The sequence below is a fragment of the Passer domesticus genome, chromosome 4, assembly GCF_036417665.1.
Source record: "Passer domesticus isolate bPasDom1 chromosome 4, bPasDom1.hap1, whole genome shotgun sequence".
NCBI classification, from domain to species: domain Eukaryota; kingdom Metazoa; phylum Chordata; class Aves; order Passeriformes; family Passeridae; genus Passer; species Passer domesticus.
Genome location: NC_087477.1, coordinates 55,110,022 through 55,131,462, shown reverse-complemented (window position 1 = coordinate 55,131,462; position 21,441 = coordinate 55,110,022). Strand labels below are relative to the sequence as shown.

The following is a 21,441-nucleotide window of genomic DNA, read 5'->3' as shown; positions in this document are numbered from 1 at the left end:
GAGGAAATGGTCTGGGAGGAAATGAGGTGCAGCAGAAAAGACAAAAAAGATGCCCAAACTAACCGGACAGATACTGCAAAACAGGGGAAAATATCAAGGAGGAGGACAAATCCCGGAGGGGAAAATAACAGAGACATGGACTGGAGCCTGAAAAAATTAAAAAAAAAAAAATTATGAGATTTAGTGAAAAGAAGAAATGGTCCGGGATGATAGGAGGTGCAGTGCAAAGGGCCAAAACATGCCACAATTAACAGGACTGATGTATCAAAAGGAGGGGAAAATATCAAGAAGGAAGGCAAATCCCGGAGGGGAAAATATCAGAGCCAAGGCATGGATCCTGAAAAAATTAAAAAAAAAAAAATTTTCACCCCAGTCATAACCATCAAAAGTCATGAGATACCGTCAAGTGCAGGGATATGGACCAAAGATAGCCCAATTGGTCCCCATTGAAATCGCAAGATTTCGTTTCCCGTCCCGAAAGGAAATGAAATTTCCTTTCGGGACGGGAAACGAAATCTTGCGTCCCAGGAAAGAAAGGCTTCCAAACACTCCGGAAAGGAGATACGATCAAACGAAATGCGACTGAAAAAAAACCCAAAAACTCAGAATTTTCCGAGATTCACTGACTACAAGGAAATGGTCTGGGAGGAAATGAGATGCAGCCCAAAAGACAAAAAGATGCCCAAACTAACCGGACAGATACAGCAAAACAGGGGAAAATATCAAGGAGGAGGACAAATCCCGGAGGGGAAAATAACAGAGCCATGGACTGGATCCTGAAATAATTAAAAAAAAAAAAATTATGAGATTTAGTGAAAAGAAGAAATGGACCGGGATGATAGGAGGTGCAGTGCAAAGGGCCAAAACATGCCACAATTAACAGGACTGATGTATCAAAAGGAGGGGAAAATATCAAGAAGGAAGGCAAATCCCGGAGGGGAAAATATCAGAGCCAAGGCATGGATCCTGAAAAAATTAAAAAAAAAAAAATTTTCACCCCAGTCATAACCATCAAAAGTCACGAGATGCCGTCAAGTGCAGGGATATGGACCAAAGATAGCCCAATTGGTCCCCATTGAAATCGCAAGATTTCGTTTCCCGTCCCGAAAGGAAATGAAATTTCCTTTCGGGACGGGAAACGAAATCTTGCGTCCCAGGAACGAAAGGCTTCCAAACACCCCGGAAAGGAGATACGATCAAACGAAATGCGACTGAAAAAAAACCTAAAAAACTCAGAATTTTCCGAGATTTAGTGACTACGAGGAAATGGTCTGGGAGGAAATGAGGTGCAGCAGAAAAGACAAAAAAGATGCCCAAACTAACCGGACAGATACGGCAAAACAGGGGAAAATATCAAGAAGGACGACAAATCCCGGAGGGGAAAATATCAGAGCCAAGGAATGGATCCTGAAAAAATAAAAAAAAAATAAATTATGAGATTTAGTGAAAAGAAGAAAATGGACCGGGATGATATGAGGTGCCGTGCAAAGGGCCAAAACATGCCACAATTAACAGGACTGATGTATCAAAAGGAGGGGAAAATATCAAGGAGGAATACAGAACTTAGAAGGGAAGATGTGAGTCCCATGGCATGGATACTGAAAAAAATAATAAAAATTCACCCAAGTCAATGCTATCAAAAGTCATGAGATACCGTCAAGTGCAGGGATATGGACCAAAGATAGCCCAATTGGTCCCCATTGAAATCGCAAGATTTCGTTTCCCGTCCCAAAAGGAAATGAAATTTCCTTTCGGGACGGGAAACGAAATCTTGCGTCCCAGGAAAGAAAGGCTTCCAAACACTCCGGAAAGGAGATACGATCAAATGAAATGTGACTGAAAAAAAACCCAAAAACTCAGAATTTTCCAAGATTCACTGACTACAAGGAAATGGTCTGGGAGGAAATGAGGTGCAGCAGAAAAGACAAAAAAGATGCCCAAACTAACCGGACAGATACAGCAAAACAGGGGAAAATATCAAGAAGGAGGACAAATCCCGGAGGGGTAAATATCAGAGCCAAGGCATGGATCCTGAACAAATTTAAAAAAAAAAAAATTATGAGATTTAGTGAAAAGAAGAAATGGACTGGGATGATATGAGGTGCAGTGCAAAGGGCCAAAACATGCCACAATTAACAGGACTGATGTATCAAAAGGAGGGGAAAATATCAAGAAGGAAGGCAAATCCCGGAGGGGAAAATATCAGAGCCAAGGCATGGATCCTGAAAAAATTAAAAAAAAAAAAATTTTCACCCCAGTCATAACCATCAAAAGTCACGAGATGCCGTCAAGTGCAGGGATATGGACCAAAGATAGCCCAATCGGTCCCCATTGAAATCGCAAGATTTCGTTTCCCGTCCCGAAAGGAAATGAAATTTCCTTTCGGGACGGGAAACGAAATCTTGCGTCCCAGGAAAGAAAGGCTTCCAAACACTCCGGAAAGGAGATACGATCAAACGAAATGCGACTGAAAAAAAACCTAAAAAACTCAGAATTTTCCGAGATTTAGTGACTACGAGGAAATGGTCTGGGAGGAAATGAGGTGCAGCAGAAAAGACAAAAAAGATGCCCAAACTAACCGGACAGATACGGCAAAACAGGGGAAAATATCAAGAAGGACGACAAATCCCGGAGGGGAAAATATCAGAGCCAAGGAATGGATCCTGAAAAAATAAAAAAAAAATAAATTATGAGATTTAGTGAAAAGAAGAAAATGGTCCGGGATGATAGGAGGTGCAGTGCAAAGGGCCAAAACATGCCACAATTAACAGGACTGATGTATCAAAAGGAGGGGAAAATATCAAGGAGGAATACAGAACTTAGAAGGGAAGATGTGAGTCCCATGGCATGGATACTGAAAAAAATAATAAAAATTCACCCAAGTCAATGCTATCAAAAGTCATGAGATACCGTCAAGTGCAGGGATATGGACCAAAGATAGCCCAATTTGTCCCCTTTGAAATAGCAAGATTCCGTTTCCCGTCCCGAAATTTTCATTTGATCTCCAGTGCTCAGCATCCACCTAGACCCAAGCAGGGACACACCCTGGATCAGAAGCAGCACTTCCAACTAAAGCCTTTCCAAGTGTTTTTTTTTTTTGTTGTCCCAGTTTTACTTCTCAGTATTATAGCATATTCCTCATTCCAGACATCAATAATATTTAGAGACTCACCAGCATCTCACCCCAAATAATCCCCCACTGGAAAAAAGTTTCTAGTTTCCGTATGAACTTTTCACTGCTCATACTGTGTATTAATAATTGATAAACCTCAAGTCTTCTCTCTAAACTCCTAGCTCTGGTTGCAGTACATCTCTCTTTTTCATCTTCCTGCAATTTTAATCTGAGATTTTTGACTGTTTGCTGCAATGCAACAATATTTATACCTCTCTTGGACTTAAAATAGCAGAACTTTTAGCTGAACTTGTATTCATATTCTTGATAATTACTATATTATTTATGGGCTTCAATTTTAAATTTCCTATTAAAAAAAACTATATGCTGAACATTGGGGAGGATGACCACTTTATGAATTCAATATCCTATGTGGCAAAATTTTCACAACAGGGGTTAAAAGATGCACTCAGTGCATGTCTCTTCCAATTTTACACACCAGAATTTTCTACGGGTTGGATAACTTAATCCTTTACTTGAAATAAGCTATATCAGCCTTAAACACCTTTTGGTTTTAAATTCTAGTTTTTGCTTATTTTCCCATGCGTTTGAAGATAAACAAAAACAGGAAATAGTAATTCACTAAGCAAACTTTTCCCATGCCAGAGAGAATATGGAGTCACACATGGCAATAGAGATATCAAAGCAGTTGATTTGACAGTCATATGACTTTAAATATCAAAAACACTCTTAGTGTTTTTCATGGAAAAGGAGTCTATTTTCTTTCCATACTTTGGCAAGTAGAAATTTCTGCTGACCAGTACAAAGGGAAGGTTGAGACAGTGGCCAAGTGTCAGTGCATCATCTAATGCCTCTGCAGAGGCCTCACATCTCTCAGAGTGCCAGTACACAAGAAATTTTCCTCAGGGGAACCTTACATTTTAATGAAGCACAAGGCAGGGATAGCTTGATGACATGCCTGTGATCTATAGAAAAATTAACTATCTCATCTTTTTAATCTCTAATTCTACTTTGTAATTAAAACTGTCCATATGCTGGAATGGAGGGAGGGACAGGGAGTGGATATGTCCTTTAAAACCTAGCTGACACCTTCAGCCTGGCTGTGACAACAAATACAAAAAGAAGAGAAAAATAAAATACTAAATAAAGTCGGGATAGCTCCAGGTTCCTAGGGTTTAATGAAATTCTCTTCTGAATCCTGAGCTTATTGCCTTCAACAAACTCACAAAGAGTCTAAAGGGGATTTGAAAGATTTCATTAGCCTGCAAAAGGACAGAGATAAATTTACAGACAAGTTTCTCTTTAGAGGGGAAAAAGTCCCATTGGTTGTGTAAGCTGTTTGAAGAGAAGTAGCAAGTAATAGACACCACCATTTTTGGGAGGAATCAAGGGGAAAAAGTGGTGGGTGAGAGATAGATCAAGATAGGCCTTAGGAAATATGAATAAGGAGCCCAGGATCCTGACATATGTTCCTGAGATTCCAAAGTCTGATTCCCTGAAAGGCTTCTTAAGGAAGTGTTTACTCAGACATACAAACTGGTAGGAAAACTGGCTTTAATCATTAACACCACTGAGATCAAACCAGCCTCAATTCCTGACCAAATGGAAGAGTGGCAGCAAATGGCAGATATCTTTATATCTGCAATTTTTTTTAGCACTCTCACATAATATTTCCATAAGCAATGAGGGTAACAAATGCATTCATCTAGTTTCAAACAGGCAGTCATCTCTTTAGTCCTTATGTATTCAATTATCTGAGAGTTATCAGAAAGAGTGGATTTGATACATTTTTGGTCCAACACCACTAAAAAGTGTATTAATATTTGGATAATATTTTTATTTAGATTTTATAATCTGTTAATTTGAAAAAATTAACCGATACTTTAAGAACTTTTGGAGTGCAAAATTACAAAGGAAAATTTATGTTGAAAAATCAGAGAAAGAGCTCTAGAACATTCAATAGAACCCTCTCCTTTGCAGTTGTCATGGGACAATAAATGCAAGATATAAATAGAGGAAAGTTTCATAGACAAAGTATCTTCTTTGTGGATGAAGGGCTATACCTCAACAGAAGGATCCCACCTCTCATTTCTCATATACTCCTTAGTAATGAGGTGGTAAGAGTGAGGTTATATGGCAACATATGGAAATTGATACTGAAAACCAAGGAACAGCAATTTTAGAAGCAGCATATATTAAACATAAGCAGGAGTTGGTTCAGACTATCTTCTCAAGCCATTCGTGTTTCTCCCTACATTCATATATCACTCTAATATGATATATTTGCTCAGCCTTAAGCCACCCTTTGTTTTGTGCAAGGACATCACGTTTCAGAATTACTATTCCTTTGCACAAGATGGAAGGGCTTGATGCAATGTTGGTGCCCATACAAGCTGGACATTAGATATGTAATCCAATTTTGCAGAGGCCTGACAAAAACGTTAGAACAACTAAAAATACAAGAAACAAAAACCAGCCCCTCAGCCATTCTGGTGGATGTATGTTGAAATTACTACTAAAATTGAGCTCCACGGTTATAGAAGATTGTCTGCAGTAAATAATCAGAAATCCATTGTTTCCAGGCCTATGGCTCTCAATTCAGAAGAAAATTTGTTCTGCTCAGTTTTGATTTTCCTCCTAAACTCTGCAAAATTTTATACATTTTTGACACTATATTCCACCAAGTTCCAGTAACATATTTGTGATAACTCAAAATCTGAATTCACCCCTAAACTTAGAAGTGTCCCATACAATCTAATTTAAAATAAAACCTCCTAAGTAGAAGATATGTTAACTATTAAATGAACCAAAAAACAGTCTTATTCATGAAGCTTAAACCTGGAATCCCTCTCACCCTGACAACGTTGACAGAGTATCTTTTATCAATTGCTTGTAACAGGTGAGGTAAAGTAAAACAAATTTCCAGGTTAGAAGGTATGAGCAATTGATGGAGTATATCATAAAATATGGTGACTTCCTAGAGTTCTGTGTTTCATATTCATTTAGGAGTCATTTTGTGTGAACAAGTGAACATGAATCAATTTGTCTGATGAGTAAAATATCTTTAGAAAAAAATATTTTAGATCTTTAGCAGGGGAAAAAGAGCATGTTTGGAATGACACTACTGGCTGCTCATGTGAATGAGGGAGATGGGACTGACAGAAGATAACACTGTTTACAATAGGAGCACTTCTACCTTTAACAACCTGAATCGTTTTTTCTATGGTATGTTTTTCTGTCACCCACATCTACCAAAACCAGTTCTGTTTAAATTAATTATTAATTTTATTAGTTAATAATATGTTAAACATGCATCACCAGAGTATTGAACTGCAAGAACATCATAAGCACAGCCACACTGATGTTAAGGAGGGGAAAAATTAAAACCAAAACAACATATCTGAAATGAGGAAGGATATTCAGAGATATAGAATGATATCTGGTTAAGCATCTTTCTTTCCACACCCTCCAGCCACCCTTTCCTTTCTTTTATTAAAATGCTTGATTATAGCTACAACTACTACATCCTGAGGAACTTAAGGGAATAAGAGAAGTCAAACTGCAATGAATTTAAAGCAGATAAATTGTGAGTACTTACATTTCACTTAGGAAAACAAAAATACCTGCATAAGCTTGGAAGCCCTGAGCCTTAAAGATCATACTTTTCTATTGCATCATTTTAATGGCAAAAGTAGTTAACAAAGTAGAGCAAAGGAAATATAAATCACAATGGACTCCAGTATTTTCTTCTCTCTGAAGGGTTAGTAGAAAATTAGTAAGGCAAATGAAAAACACTTCCAAAAAGAAATGTTGCTAATGGAAAACATGGCTATGTTTTACAGATTTAAGCATCTTATATTTTTTGAATATTTATGCATCAAAACAAACCCAAAACCTGTTTCTAACAGAAAATAAGCTGCTCAGGCACTGCCACATTAGGTTTATAAGAAGGTCACAGTAGAGAGAATCTTCTCAGTTATTTCAGCATCATAAGGAGAGGAACATCACAATCTCTCAAAAGATCAGAGTGTCAGAGCAAGGGTATAGAATCAGAGGACAGTGGGAAGAAATACAAGACTCAGTTTTGTTGATATTATGCGCAACCAATGCAAGAGAACATGCACCTGTCTGCCTGACCAGATATTTCAGTATTGGGGCATTAAAGTACTTCCATTGTTTCAGAACAAAAAGCATAACTCCTTCAGCAGGAAGAGAGAACCTTGAAATAAGGGCAGTATGCACACTCCTGTATCAGTGCAGAAAGGAAATAAAAGAAAAGAACTATATTTGAAGATTGTATATCGTGCACAGATACATGAGTGTCTACAGATCAGGAAAACACAATTTTGTCGGAGTGAAGAAACGAGAGTTTTCCTTGAAATAAAAAAATGCTTCAATAATACAAAACCAACTTGCCAGCCTGATGCTAGTCTTCCTTCTGAAAAAAAAAAAAAATCAATTTGCTTTTCCATTGGAGTCAACACACATCAAATCAGTCTTCACATCTAAGGATTGGACTCATTATATCTAGAGCAGATTTCAGGGAGGAACTTATACAAGTGAAAAAAATAATCTGAGGAAAAGCTTAGCACTGAAATTGAATAGAACTAGAAATCTTCCTCTCTAAGTAGCCTCTGTGGCAGCAAAGTTCCACTGGGGAGTTTTATAATTTGAAAAGAGATTTGTAACATTTTATTTAATATTTTTTCTACAGAAATCATCATTCTGAGACCAAAACCAAATTGCATTTCAAAGTACTAGAATTAGCTAAAAATAAGGTATGAAACCATGTAGAGAAATAGAAATTTTTAAAAATAAGAAGGTTAAGAAATCCAAGTTCTCACTCAAAGATTGTTTCTATACAAGGTTTTAATGTACCTTATCTGATTACCAGTAGTAAAGGCATAGATGTCTTTCCACTGCTTCAAAAGGTAACCCAAGGTTGTGATAATGAGCCAGGCTACTAAAACACAAAAAAACCCATTAAGTATGAAAAAAAGTGTCAAAAGAAGTAGCCACAATTGTTCATATTCAAGGAAATAGTATATACCAGACACTGACCTGACCTCAATTCCAGACTTTTTTATTGCTTTTTTTAATTGAATTGGTTCAAGTTTGCACCAAAATCTTCTTTTCCTCAACTTCCCGTTTGTGTTGACATCTGTCACGAGGCACTTTGCTTTTTAGAGATGACAAGAATTCAGAACAGCTTGATACTCTTACTTACGAAGTCAAAGCCAAGTATCTTAATTATAAAAGATAAAATGGAAGGTCAAAAATCTCTTTTTCTCAAAGAAAACTCATGTTTTTACATAGAAGTTATACATTTCCCTCAAAGTAGAGAGCAACAGGCCTACATGAATACCACCATCACAGTTCCCACTGTCTTATTTCTTCTCCCTTTCAATAACCCAAGGAACGTAAATATTAACTTAATGTTTTTGAACAATGACATCCAAAAAAGAAGAGCCCCATCTAAAATCCAAGGATTTGGATTATAGGTTCAGCAAAGGTTTAGGCATAAATTCCAAGAAATATGCAACATTTTGGACATGAAAACTCCTAACAGCCTAGCAGAGACTGGATCTATAAGTGCTTCTGTCTCACACAAGTGAAAGCACAAAACAATGAATGACAACAGTTTTTATACACTGATGTCTAGCTGATTGTCATTTACCCACTCTTGACTCCTGGATGACAAGAAGACTTCCTCCATAGCCTTCTCCATGGCATCTAGTCATGCCACATGAAATAGAGGAGTTTTATGTAAAACAGAAACATCTGAAGGTAGAGGTGAATAAGCAGTCTCAAATACTTTAAAAAGCACCAAGTCACCATGTTGCACAGTGTGGGATGCTTCTGAGATTGTGTCTTCATATATGGCAACACTTCTATGAGCAAGTAGCAGCAGGGCCTTCACAGAGTTCTGGGAAACTAGTAATGAAGTCTTTCCTACAAAATGTAAAAGCTGCAAATAAAAATATCTGTTAAAAATTTCTTTTCTCGTCTCTCTCCATGCACAAGGAATAAATACAACCAGAATCAGAGAGATTTCTATCAACCTTTTTTTTTCTTGTCTTTGTCTACGTAGTATAGCTGTGCTAGCTCTCCACAGAATAAGAAAGCACATAAAAATCAGAAAGGATGAATTAAAATGCAAGCCAGTAGAACAGAATATTTTTTTTTTAAATGGAAGGATGTTAGAATGTATGGCAAGTGGAAGTGTATGTGCTAACATTACATTTTATGTATACAGCACCTGAAACAGTTGCCACAAATGTAGACATGTCTTTTCCATATTGAAACTTGCTAAGTTCATACCTTGCTTTGTCTGCAATTAGAACCCAATCCAGGGATGTTTTACACCCTAATAATGACAGGAAGTATTATAGATGAATCTGAAGGAGAAGTTTTAGGTAGTACATTTACAGAGTGTTTTTAAGACACAGACTACTTCCTGTTTAGAAATGAGTGAAAGAAAGAAGGTAGAGATGTATAAAAATCAGCAGTAGTCATAATTCCCATAGCAAAATAGCCCAAGGGAAAAATTCTAGTGCAACAAAATCAGGCATATAAAAATAAATGAAAGTGTTGTTTGTATTCTGTTTTCCCTCATATGGTAAATAATTCTTTATTCTTGCAAGCAGAGCGGTAGCAATAAACTTCTCACCTTAGAAATTGAATATTATTAGCTAATTCATCTTCTAAAATTTCAAGTTATGATAGTTAGAAAAATTCCTCATTATTAAGTCCACATGAAATATAAACATGCTTAACTTTTACTAAAGTAATTCTGTCAATATAAAATATTCCCCATAAAAGGGAAAGGTAAGCACTTTTATCTAACGAGCGGTATGCTGAAATAATTCACAGCTTTGCCAAATCAAAAAGTTTTTCGATGTTATTTCAAACCACAAAGCACCAGCTTTTTCCATGTCTAGGACTTTGAGAAATGCTCTTTAATACTATATCACAGATCTTTATCTCCCAACATTGAAAGTATTTCTCTTCTGAACTATGCAGGCACAAAACCTATCCACAAGGACTGAAGCAATTTCACCAGCATCACATCAGCCTTTCTCCATGGCTGAGTACAGTGCTATGATTATTGGCATGTTTCCTCCTCTCTCCCATCAATGTCAGACTTGAAGGGTAAAAAGTCATAAAAATGAATCAAGCAAAGAAGCTACATTCTGTTGTACATATTCAATACTTTCATCTACTGGAGATGATCAGAGAACCAGCCATTAACAAAAATCCCAAACTGAACATTTCTCTTTTGTTTTAATTCTTATTCTCAGACACCCATCCTCTCCCCCCACACTTTTTCACCAAATCCAGGGTCATGGCACATATGTGCAAGGACTATGCTTGCCTGCCTACATAGCCTGTCTCAAAGGGCTGGAGATTAATTACATTTCTTTGTCTACAAGATTTCTTCAAATAACAATAAGGCTATGGAGTATAGATTCTAAAACATTTTCAGGATCATGTTTTAATGTGGATTGTGTAATGTAAAAAGTAATGCTGAAATTTGGGTTTATGTGATACTTTGTACACAGGGACACATAAATGCTTATGCTTCAGTCTAAAACAATGTACTGTTGAAAAGTCAATTCTTTATTTCTTGTAGTATAAACACAATACATTTCTCAGTTATAGCCTGTCAGTTAGTTGCTTGGAAAAGCATAATAATAAGATTTTGGGAAAATATGGTCTGTTACAGAATTATAAAAGCACACATTCCGTATTTGATGTACCTTAATTATTCTGAATCTTAGTTTCCTTTCTTCTGCTTGTGTTACTAAGTCATTATTTATTCAAAGATTCAGCTTCTTCAATAAACAGTATTTTAAGAACTTTTTTTAAATACAGATTTTCAACATCCAAGTGCTTTTTAAATTGATCCATGAGGCCTTTATTTCATAAGTAGAAAGCATGGTTTTATCACTAGTTTTGCATTGTTTGAAATCTAATAAATTATTAAATTCAGGCCAAACAAAGGTCAAACAATGACTCATTGCTTTTGATCTAGAAAGTGTTGCTCTTTGACTTATTCTGTAATTGCTAACAGCTTTTTGATGTAAGTGATCATGGTATGAAGAATTGATGGCCATGTTCCTAGGGATTTGGATTTGTTTGTCAGTAGTCCACAGAGTTCCAGTAAATATATTATCCAGTGGATTTTGTAATCAGTCTACATTTCTGCAAAATAATATTGCATTGTTTATGTAATTGCATCTTTTGTGTACTTGAAAATATTAACTTTAAAATATGTGTAGTTTAAAATATTACCATCTTGATTATTATGAGGTGTTAGGGAGAAGCAATAAATCAAAACTTAGATCAGAGTACAGGACATTCAGCTCTGGGTAAATTTAGTTTTAATCAGAGCAGATGTAAAACAGCCTCCAAAAAATAATCTCTAAATGGCTCCATAGACAGAAGCATATGGAAACACAGCATAACAGCAAGGAAGAGTCCTTCTTAGTAATCTCATTTTTAAAAAAATTAGGAAAATAATAGATTAAGGCAAGTTTGATGGCCTACTTTGATCACACCTTCCTCCCAAAATTTAAATTTGAGAGGTGTGCCACAGTTATACAGAATGGATTCTGCACTTGTTGCCCTTTATTCTGTAGCTTTGGCTACAGAATTTCTCTGTACAAAAAATCAGAAACTTGGCCTACTTTGAAGTCCAGCATCCCAGCATCACAATTCTGCAGAGGGACAGTAGTCACAACTGCTCTCACAGCGCAGATCCTCAGTAGAAACAACCAGCTAGGATAATTCACTGCAAGTTAAGTTAAATTCATATCTGCATTTATTACTCAATATCCCTGAAACTGGAGTAATGAAAAAAAAAGGATAACCCTGACTTTTAAGGTTTTACCTCGAAGTTGCTGCCAATTTCCCAGATAACAAGAGTGCTTTGAAAAACAGCAAATCAAAGACTACTTTCATGCCCACCTGTAGTCCTTGCAAGACCCTCAACATCAAACTTTCCATTATAAAATACCTGCCACCATAACAATATCACAGAAAAACACCAAGAAACTGAACAGTTCCTGCCACATAAGAGCCAAATTCGTCAGTTTATCGCAGTGCCATATTAATTTGCCACATTTTTAAAGCTTTGGGCATCGCAATATGTATTATCTGTATGCTACAGAATAATAACCCTTAAATGGCAGGGAAGTTTACACCTGTAAAAATAAGCTGCTCCCCCTGGCAGTGCACAAGCTCCTTCAAGAGGAAAAGAACTCTACTTTTAAAATGTGTTTAATCCTGATTAGGAGGATTATCTTTTAGAAACCTATCTACTGAGAATATAAAGAAAAAAGTAAGAAGAAAAATATAAAAAGAGCACAGTCCTTATGACTTTCACATTGGAATAAAATCTCTTAGTTAAAAATCATTACTTTCCATGGATTGTTTGCTTGCTAAACAAATAGAAGAAGCAAATGTATTGGTTTTACAATACAGAGAAAAACCTCTAATGTCACTTTTTACACTTGATTCAATATGACTCTTGACTTCTGCAGGTTTGGGGGTTTATATTTTGCTTTAGTACTTTTTAAAAAATCACTCAATTGCATTATTTTTTAATTACGCAAAACTTAAATGACAAAACACTCACTTTTCTCAATGTGACCTCATCAGCCACAAAGCTGTCTGAATTGTTGAGTCATTAGATGTAACTGTGGAAGATTATTTCATGCTACAAGCCTTACAGCGCCATGGGCTACTTCTTATTCATCCCGTTATGTCCTTTACACATTCTGCTTGGCCAGGGAGGGTGTGGGGTGTCCATCCTGAGAACTACTCTAAAGGCATAGTCAGTCTGGACACAGTCAGTGACCCTATTTGAGCAGGTGGCCACACCAGATGACCTCAAGAGGTGCCTTCCAATCTCATCTGTTCTAAGACAGATATGACATTATAAAAAATATTTCTCATTTTAATAGCAAAAATACAAAATCCTTTTATCATTGTATTTCTAGCTATAATTAAAATACCCTTCATCAGGACATTCAAAAAGAATTGGGCCATTTTAGGAAGAGTATGAATTTTCTTCTTTCCATCCCAAGCTGCAAGCTAAAGCAGCCTATGACAATAAGCATAAGTGTTTTGGGGAAAGAAAGCAATCTGGAGCACATGTACTGGTAAAGAAAACTTCAGTCTTTAGCACTGCTGGATGTTAAGACTAAAGACTAGACCTAAATTCTTTAGTAAAGAAGCTTTGCAAACAGTAAGCTAATTTATATAAGCAGGTAATCTGCCAAGACACGAGACCAAACAAAACCCAGAATGAAAAGCCTACAAACTGCAACAACTGACCTTAATAAATATCTCAAATTGTGATGCAACAGACCTACCAGTATGTAATTTGTATTGCTGGCTTAATACCTGCCGGGGTCGGCTGTCAGTTGTCTCTGCCCCAGCACAGGAAAAGGTGGTTCTGGGCAGGCCGCGCTTTCAAAGAAGGAGTCTGGACTCTTTCTTTTGGTCTTCAGTTGAATTTATTGTTCCTTATCTACAAAGTTTTTCTGTCTGTCCAGCCGAGGTCTGATCAGCAAGACAGCCAAGGGCACTCCTTCCCGCCCACAGGGCGGTTGTCTCTTTTATAGTAAAAACTACGTATAAGATATTTACCTTCTATTTCCAATACTTTTCACCCTTGTTGGCAAGTGTACCTTCACCATGAACCAACATCATCCTGAACATGGATGCCAAGGAGAAGAAAGAAGGAGGACAGGGCATACCCAAATCCCTCCATCTTAGAACCCCTGACCCCCATGTATAGAATTCCAAACTCCCCTGTACAACATACAAAACCCCCCTGCACAGTGCTCTAAACTTTTTTCCTTCACCCTGTGATTCCTACTACTGTGCCACTTAAACTTTTGTGGCCTGTAATTCTTCATATAAGGTGGGCAATTTGCTCCATGAGTTAAGATCGAATGGAAATTGTGTCTTTGGCTTCCTGACAGGGTCTCCGAGCCCCTGCCAGGGCTTTGAGACATCCAGAGAGATGCTCTGGGTTCCGACAAATACCTGTTTCAGAACTTTCTACTCAGTATATTTTCTTCTGTGGATATACTGTATACATGTATCCAGGAATTAGGTACATAGATTAGGAACCAATTTTGTAGGCTACCAATCCTAACAGGTTTTGTTTCATAATTCTTATGAGGGGATACAAATGATTAATTTCAAAAGAAAATTAACATTAAAGACTCCTCAAGACACGAGAGACATGGCTCCTGGAGCAGGTCCAGTGAGAGCAACAGAGATGGTTATGGGACTGGAACATCTCCCTTAGGAGGAAAGGCTGAGGGAGCTGGCCCTGTCCAGAGAAGAGGTGGCTGAGAAATTCTCATCCATTTATTTAAGTATCTGAAGGGCAGGTATCAAGAGGACAGAGCCAGACTCTTTATGGTGTCCCACAAATGGACAAGAGGCAATGGGCAGAAACTGATGCACAGGATGCTCCACCTTAACAAGAGGAAGAACTTCTTTATTGTGTCAGTGCTGAGCATTGGAAAAAATTGCCCACAAAGGCTGTGAAGTGTCCCACACTGGAGATATTCATATGGACACAATCCTCTGTCCTGTGCTCTAGGATGACCCTGCTTGAGCAAGGGGTGTATACCACTGCGGTCTCTGCCACCTCACCCATTCTGTGCTTCTTTGATATAGAAAAGACAGAAAGGGTTACAAGAAAGACAACTCTGTCTAGTTTTTTTAAAAGAAAATTTCTATGAAAATAATTTGGTGTTCTAAAGATAAAAATCATATTGAAATTAAATATAATTCTATTAGGTAGTTGTTTATCTCTAGTACAAACACTGAGAAAGTAGAACAGCATTCCAGCTCCCTCTACTGGATTAGATATGTTGTATTATTAAAACTGTACATGTAAAGCATTTTCCTTCGTCAGACTCTTGGACATATTGAGCAATTTCTTTCAATAAATTATTTTCATTTGCTCTAACACAGCATCTAAAAAAACCAGTTTAAATGGTATTGCAAATCCTGAACACCTTCTTTTTCTAAAAGAAAACCTATAACTGAAGGAAACAACAAACACAGATTTTATGCAACTATTCAAAGTGAAAATTTCTTATGAATTATTCTATACATAAGTATCACAAGTCACTAAATGGTTCTTGTATTATTGTCCTTATAAAATTTATATAATTTTTGCCTCTTGCATCTGGTGGGTAAGCTGTTTCAGAGACGAAAACCAAAAAATTCAGTAGAATGTGCAAGTCACCAGCTCTAGAGAAGAAAAACCAGATGACTGTTACATAACTGACAATCTAAAATATATATTTCTGTACACGGAAAGACTTTTGAAAACCCAAAACAAAACCAAAAACATCCATTATCTTACACTGCAAACTCATCTCCATCAGCAACCTAGATCACAGGCTTTTCCTCTTCTTCCCCTGTCAGGAATGAAACAATCATTTCGTTATTTTTACATGTGCATCTTTCAACACAAATACAATATGACTGCATCTCCCTTAGAGACAGTTTGTCTAGGTGAAATCTTTGTCTCTAAACCACTGAAACAACAGCATTTCGTTCTGTGGCCTTCAGTTATCCTTTTTCTAACTTAAATAATTGCTGACAGCGAATCTGCTTAGGGACAAGCAGACAATAGACATCACTACCTCAAGAGATGAAAATTCAGAGGAGAAGCCCTATCATACTTTAGCTGGCTTTAGCTCTACACTTAAATCCCGATCCACTTATCTTGGTGGGGAGTTCAAGACTGAAAGACAATTAGCACAGATGGAGGGATGCCAAGTCTAAAAGGGAGCCTGATCCTCAGAAACTGCCTGAAACTGTATAAGTTTTAACTTTAGTATAAGTATGGAAGATGCTTTAATTTTCAGTAATGAAGAACTTGTTTTCATTGAGCCTCCTAACAGTTGAACAAAAATCACACACAATTGCAGCAAAACACAACAGACATAAGAAAATAATTCTTCTCAAGTCTATTGTAGTGTCTTGCAAGTTCTTTCCCTTTCATTTATTTTACTAATTTTCATTTTGTAACTAAAGAAGAAAAGAAGAAATCAGTTCAGAATAAATACATAATTTAACAAATATTTCAGTCAGAGAAAAGACAGGTATTTCAGCCAGCATGGAAACAGAGAACACATTGCTGTGAGTAGAAAATTTTTTAAAATAAAATAGTTGAAAGTTATTATTACAAATCCCAAATTACAGCATGTGAAAGAAAATGAGGATGCCCACGTAGCCAATACAGACTTGAGTAGTGATATTTACAAACACACTACTGGAAAAATATATATTGTTATCAAATACATATAAAAATTAACAAGAAATTTGAAAGTTATTTTTAACCACCAACACACACTGGACATTATTATTATTATAACTTCAAGCAGGGAAGAAAAAATAAAGTGAGAACAAGAAGTAAATTTTGAGACCTTACTCTCCACTTCTTTACAGCTTCTCCTCATGTTACACACAGGCACTATATTGTTTTTTTTCAAAGTATTTTACTAGTAAGAAATAGCATTTTAAAGTAAATTAGTAATAAGTGTCCTAAAAAAACCCTTGTACCACAATTTAGAAGACTGTGAGTGCGGCTATATAATCACATCAGGAAAATAATTTCTCTTCTTGGGTCTATGTACTTGGTTTGCCAATATGGTCTCAACCTGTTCAGAGTGTCTGACAAACACATATAGCAAAAAGGTCAAAAGGTACTGCATCCTAAGCAGCAAAAATTTAGAAAATTTAAAATATACAAAGCCACATGTTTATATTATTACTAGAAATTTCACAGTTATTCAGATATTAGTTTTGGGGAGAGGGCAGGAGAGGCTGTAGAGGAAAGATGGGAAGAGAAAGAATTATGAGAACTGCCAGGGAAGGACATAAAAATGGCAGAGAGTATTGAGATTTCTCACCTCGACTCTTTAAAATTTTCACTGCTTTCCATCCTGCTTTCCTGTAGATAAGATCAAATACTTTTAAATGTTTCCTGAGGGAAAAAAAAAAGACAGAGTACGTGTTTATATGCACACACATTCATGGAAAGAAAGGGAATACAACTAACTTTTTCTATAGACCTGAATACTGCTAATAATTGTGAATTTAAAACAGCTAAACTCTAGTTACTTTATATGAGCTTAATGAAAAAAAAAAAAAGTACTTTCACTTCCCAATCCCCAATGTCCCCTATATGCTAAAGTGAATAAATATGACAGAAGTATGTTACACCTTTGGGTAAGTATCTTCAAATACTACTAAATCTTCATTTTTTTTCTAAATAGAAAGACCCAATACAATCTCTTATCATGTGGCTGAATTCCTCTCTGTGGGTATTTATATCCATTTCTTTCACACAGAATATAAAGCTGCTTTCTGAACTGATAGAGCGCAAGTATGCTGCATAGAATTAAAAGCCTATGAACTTAAATTAGCAGCATGTCTGATTTACAGAAACACTATAACAATGGACAGTAACTTTACCACGCTTTCAGCAGCAACTGAACAACTCTTCCACACTTTTGAAAAACCTGAATAAACACTGAGAGTAAAATCACTTCCCAACTCCAAGGTCATATCTCCCACAACTGCATTTGATATGAACTGCATTTCTTTTTAATCAGCATGTGACTTTCAATAATACAACAAAAAGTTGAGCCTCCTAATCTCTTTCATCCTTTCCCATCAAAATCTTTATGTACACATTGGAGGCCTGCAGGAGTATTCCCTGAATTAACTACATTGGCTAATTTATGAAGAAAGCATGTCTCTGTTATGTCAATAGGGAGAAGTTTTAGACAAGGCTAGACTGCTTTTTATTGTGGCAGTTCATGATTTATTAAATTTATGCAAGTTATTTCACTTTGAAACAAAAATTGTAGGTAATTTGTTTAACATGACAGCACAGTCATGATGAAGAACCTACTTTTACTAAGGAAAGAGAAAATCAGAACAATGTTTTAAAGGTTTGTTTTTTCTAAGTGAAGCAATTTTAATGAAAACTATCCATGGCAACACATTGTTGATGAGTTTCTTTAATTTTCTTATATACAAATATGGGTAATTCCAAACTGCAGCAAGCATATGTTTCTACATTTGAAATCAAGCAGAAATAGCCCACTTTTTTAAAGTCACCTACTCTTATCAGCTTGCAATTTGCTTCAAGGTGAAATCAGACATCTGTCATGAAAAGCAGTGAGGAAAAAAGTTGTATCATAGCAGCATTTACATGACAACCTTCAGGAACAAATATCACATTGTCCTTTTTGTCACCAGCACAGTCATACATGGACAGATATGACATGCCTGTAGCTCAGAAGTCATTATGTACTAATTATCCAGAAAATGTCTTAGAGGGTTGAACATGTATATGCTCCTGAGTAATTGTGAAGTGCAGCCTAGCAGATGTGGATGAAGCCTAACAGGAAATTCTCCAAGTGTTTCGGAAATTTTCTGTCATCTGCCTTTCTAAAATCCAAGTCAAAGAGGAAGAGAGGAAATGGCACACAGATTTAAATAAATAACAGAAATTTATAAAAACCAATAATGAAAAGTGACATTACTCATATTGAAATCCAGCCAATTACTAGGCTAAAACATATTTTTAAAAAAATAATCATATCTATACTAAAAAATATGTTCCATTTAAAGGATGTCCACATGGGTTTAATTTATACACAAGCATATGCTAACTTCACTAGATCTGCAGCTTCCCTAAAGGAACATAACACTGACTGCCTGTCTGGACATCATGCTCACGCTGCATTAAGGCAGAAGCCTTTTACCTTCCTGGCTGTCTACCAAGACACCTACTGATATTTATTCCTGAAAATTTTCAAATTTTCATCTGGGCAATGTTATCAGGCAGAAAGTTCTTTTTTGTAAGTTCTTTTTGTTTGACTTTTTGTTTGTTTACTCTTTTGGATAGTATCTGGGATTAAAAGGAAAGAATTGAGCATGTAGAGTTAACCATAACAAAATTAATTGCATGCAAACGGTATTACACATTTCTGGTACATTTTTATTTTTCAGGTTTTTCTGCCAGAATCCTAGAATTGTGCAACTACTCAGAACTCTTCCTGCCACAGAAACATTTCTGAGTGCCACCTCCCAGCCTAGTGGGGGAAGTAGGGTGGGAGAGAGGGAGGGAGGGAGGACAAAATGCTGGAACTAACTTTGTGCTGCAGCTCAGAACATTTTAATGGTAATAAAAGGGAAATTATTTCATCATCGTTCTCTACTCAAAAGAGAGATGAAATTGTCACAGTACATCTTCAGCAAATATTTCCTTTCTTCTCATAGTCCTTTTACGTTTTGGTGATGGCATTCCCATTCAGTTGAAAAAAAAGTAACAAAAAAATGTTTTGTAAGCAACAACATTCTACTATGGTGAAGTGATACTTTCCCATGAAATATGAAATCTGCAGACAGATCTGCCGTGCTCCATGGAAGTTATCCAGATCAAAGAATATTGCTGACCAGGCTTCACAACATCTTTAGTTTCCAGCTCCATTGCCAAGTAAAAAATGGCTGACAGACAGAATAGGATTGAACTCTGTTAGATAATTGATACAGCTGCAAAAACCAGAGTACCTAAAGGGCTACACTGCATAGTGGGTCTGAGCTGAATTATGTCACTCAAGAAACTTCATTAGCTACAAATATGGGAGCACAAAGATTGGGAAGGGGTGGGGGGAGCAAACAAACTGAGATAAAACAATTGAAGGCATTTTGAGTGCAATCAAAGAAGGCACAGACAGATGGGCTTTACTTTGCAAATGTTTCACTGTGCTGAAGAGCCTGGAGGATTTCTGAGTAAAGTAACAGGGAGATTCTGAGAAACAGAACCCCCACACTTCTTCAATAATAAAAGCAAAATTCAAATCAAACATACAAGTTTCATTCCACAGTCTGTTCATTTTATAGTAATGTTAAGTTTGTCTGTAGAGGACAAGTGGAAGTAAATGTTGTGGTGGACTATTGAAGTTTTCATAATTCCCCAAGTAATACTAGAGCTGACTTCAGTAATCTGCATCAATTACCTGCACTTAAAGAAATACTGTATTTTCAAACATTTTTTCATATGCTGGTGATCAGACACCAGATGTCTCAGGCTCATTGGAGTTAATTTGGAATTCCCAATCAGGAAGAAAATCCAAGGATATGTAACATTTTTATAGAGCTGGAATCATAAATCACTTCAGTCTGCAGATACATTATCAGTCTGTTGTGATAATATTTATATTTCTAAGTGAAAACTCCCCATTAGGCAGCTAGAGACACCTCATCATTTCTTATATAATTTTTTGTTTCACTGGTTTGAAAAATGGGCATGTCTTGAAAGTGCAAGAATTTTACACATGCCTCTAGCTTACCCTGACACACAGAAGCCAGAAAGTCAAAACCTATGGTGTCTAAACAAAGCCATTCAACTTCTATTTTGCATCTCTCTTCACAATGACTAGCCAAGGTCACACAGAAAGCATGTAGAGCTGGGAATAAGACTTAGCCTGCCTTTGGTTTAAACCAAAAGAAAGCAGTACTTTTACCCACACAATATCTTACCCAAACAATTTACAAAACAAATATGCACAGGACAGAGGATGTGGAAAACACAGGAAAGATCTAAAAGATTCATAGATTGGTTGTACAAGTCTGTAGGAGGTAATTATGCACCATAGCTGGCCTTTCACCATTAACTCAGAAAATTACTGATTCATTAATTGCCAGAAAAAGCAAGGATGTGCTAGCAGTTGGATCATTCCAAAATGCCATTTTTCTTTACAGTTTCCCTAAGCATCTTCTCCTTGTCACTGTCCCACACAAACATGACTGAAAAGATTATTTGAACTCTGTGGTTATAATGGCCACACAGTGACAAAGGAAATCAAAATCAGACAAGCCTTATAAGCATGACCACAAGACTATTTAAATGCATTGCAATCTACATGAAAGCTCTGCAAGTGTCAGCACTCTAAAGTTAAAAGAAACTTTTTCCTTTAGTGTAAGTGATTCTGCCTCGCAATGGCTTGTTCAGTCATTCTTCATTTTAGCAGTAATAACACAGGAGGCAGTATAAGAAGAAATAAGCATCTTCGTGCCAGTATGCAAGGCTTCCAGAGCCAACACTGGCACCACTGTTCCTATGAACCCTTTGAAATCAGGGCTCCCTACAGCAGAAGTGGGAGAAGCGCAGCTATATGACTTATTGATGAGTTTGGTGCCAGCATATTCTTCAGCCATTGAAGAGAGACATCAAACAGTTGTCACTG

At 36.6% G+C, this 21,441-nt stretch overlaps 1 long non-coding RNA gene across 1 annotated transcript in view; it reads right to left on the bottom strand.

The window, feature by feature from the left end:
* Positions 1-14,627: 14,627 nt before the first annotated feature.
* LOC135299265 (uncharacterized) overlaps positions 14,628-21,441 on the bottom strand; it is a 65,195-nt gene continuing 58,381 nt past the window's right edge. Inside the window, exons 2-4 of the long non-coding RNA XR_010361279.1 lie at positions 17,089-17,162; positions 15,534-15,588; positions 14,628-15,418 (exon numbers count right to left, since the gene is read on the bottom strand). This is a non-coding gene — a long non-coding RNA (uncharacterized LOC135299265). The remainder of the gene's footprint in view (positions 15,419-15,533; positions 15,589-17,088; positions 17,163-21,441) is intronic.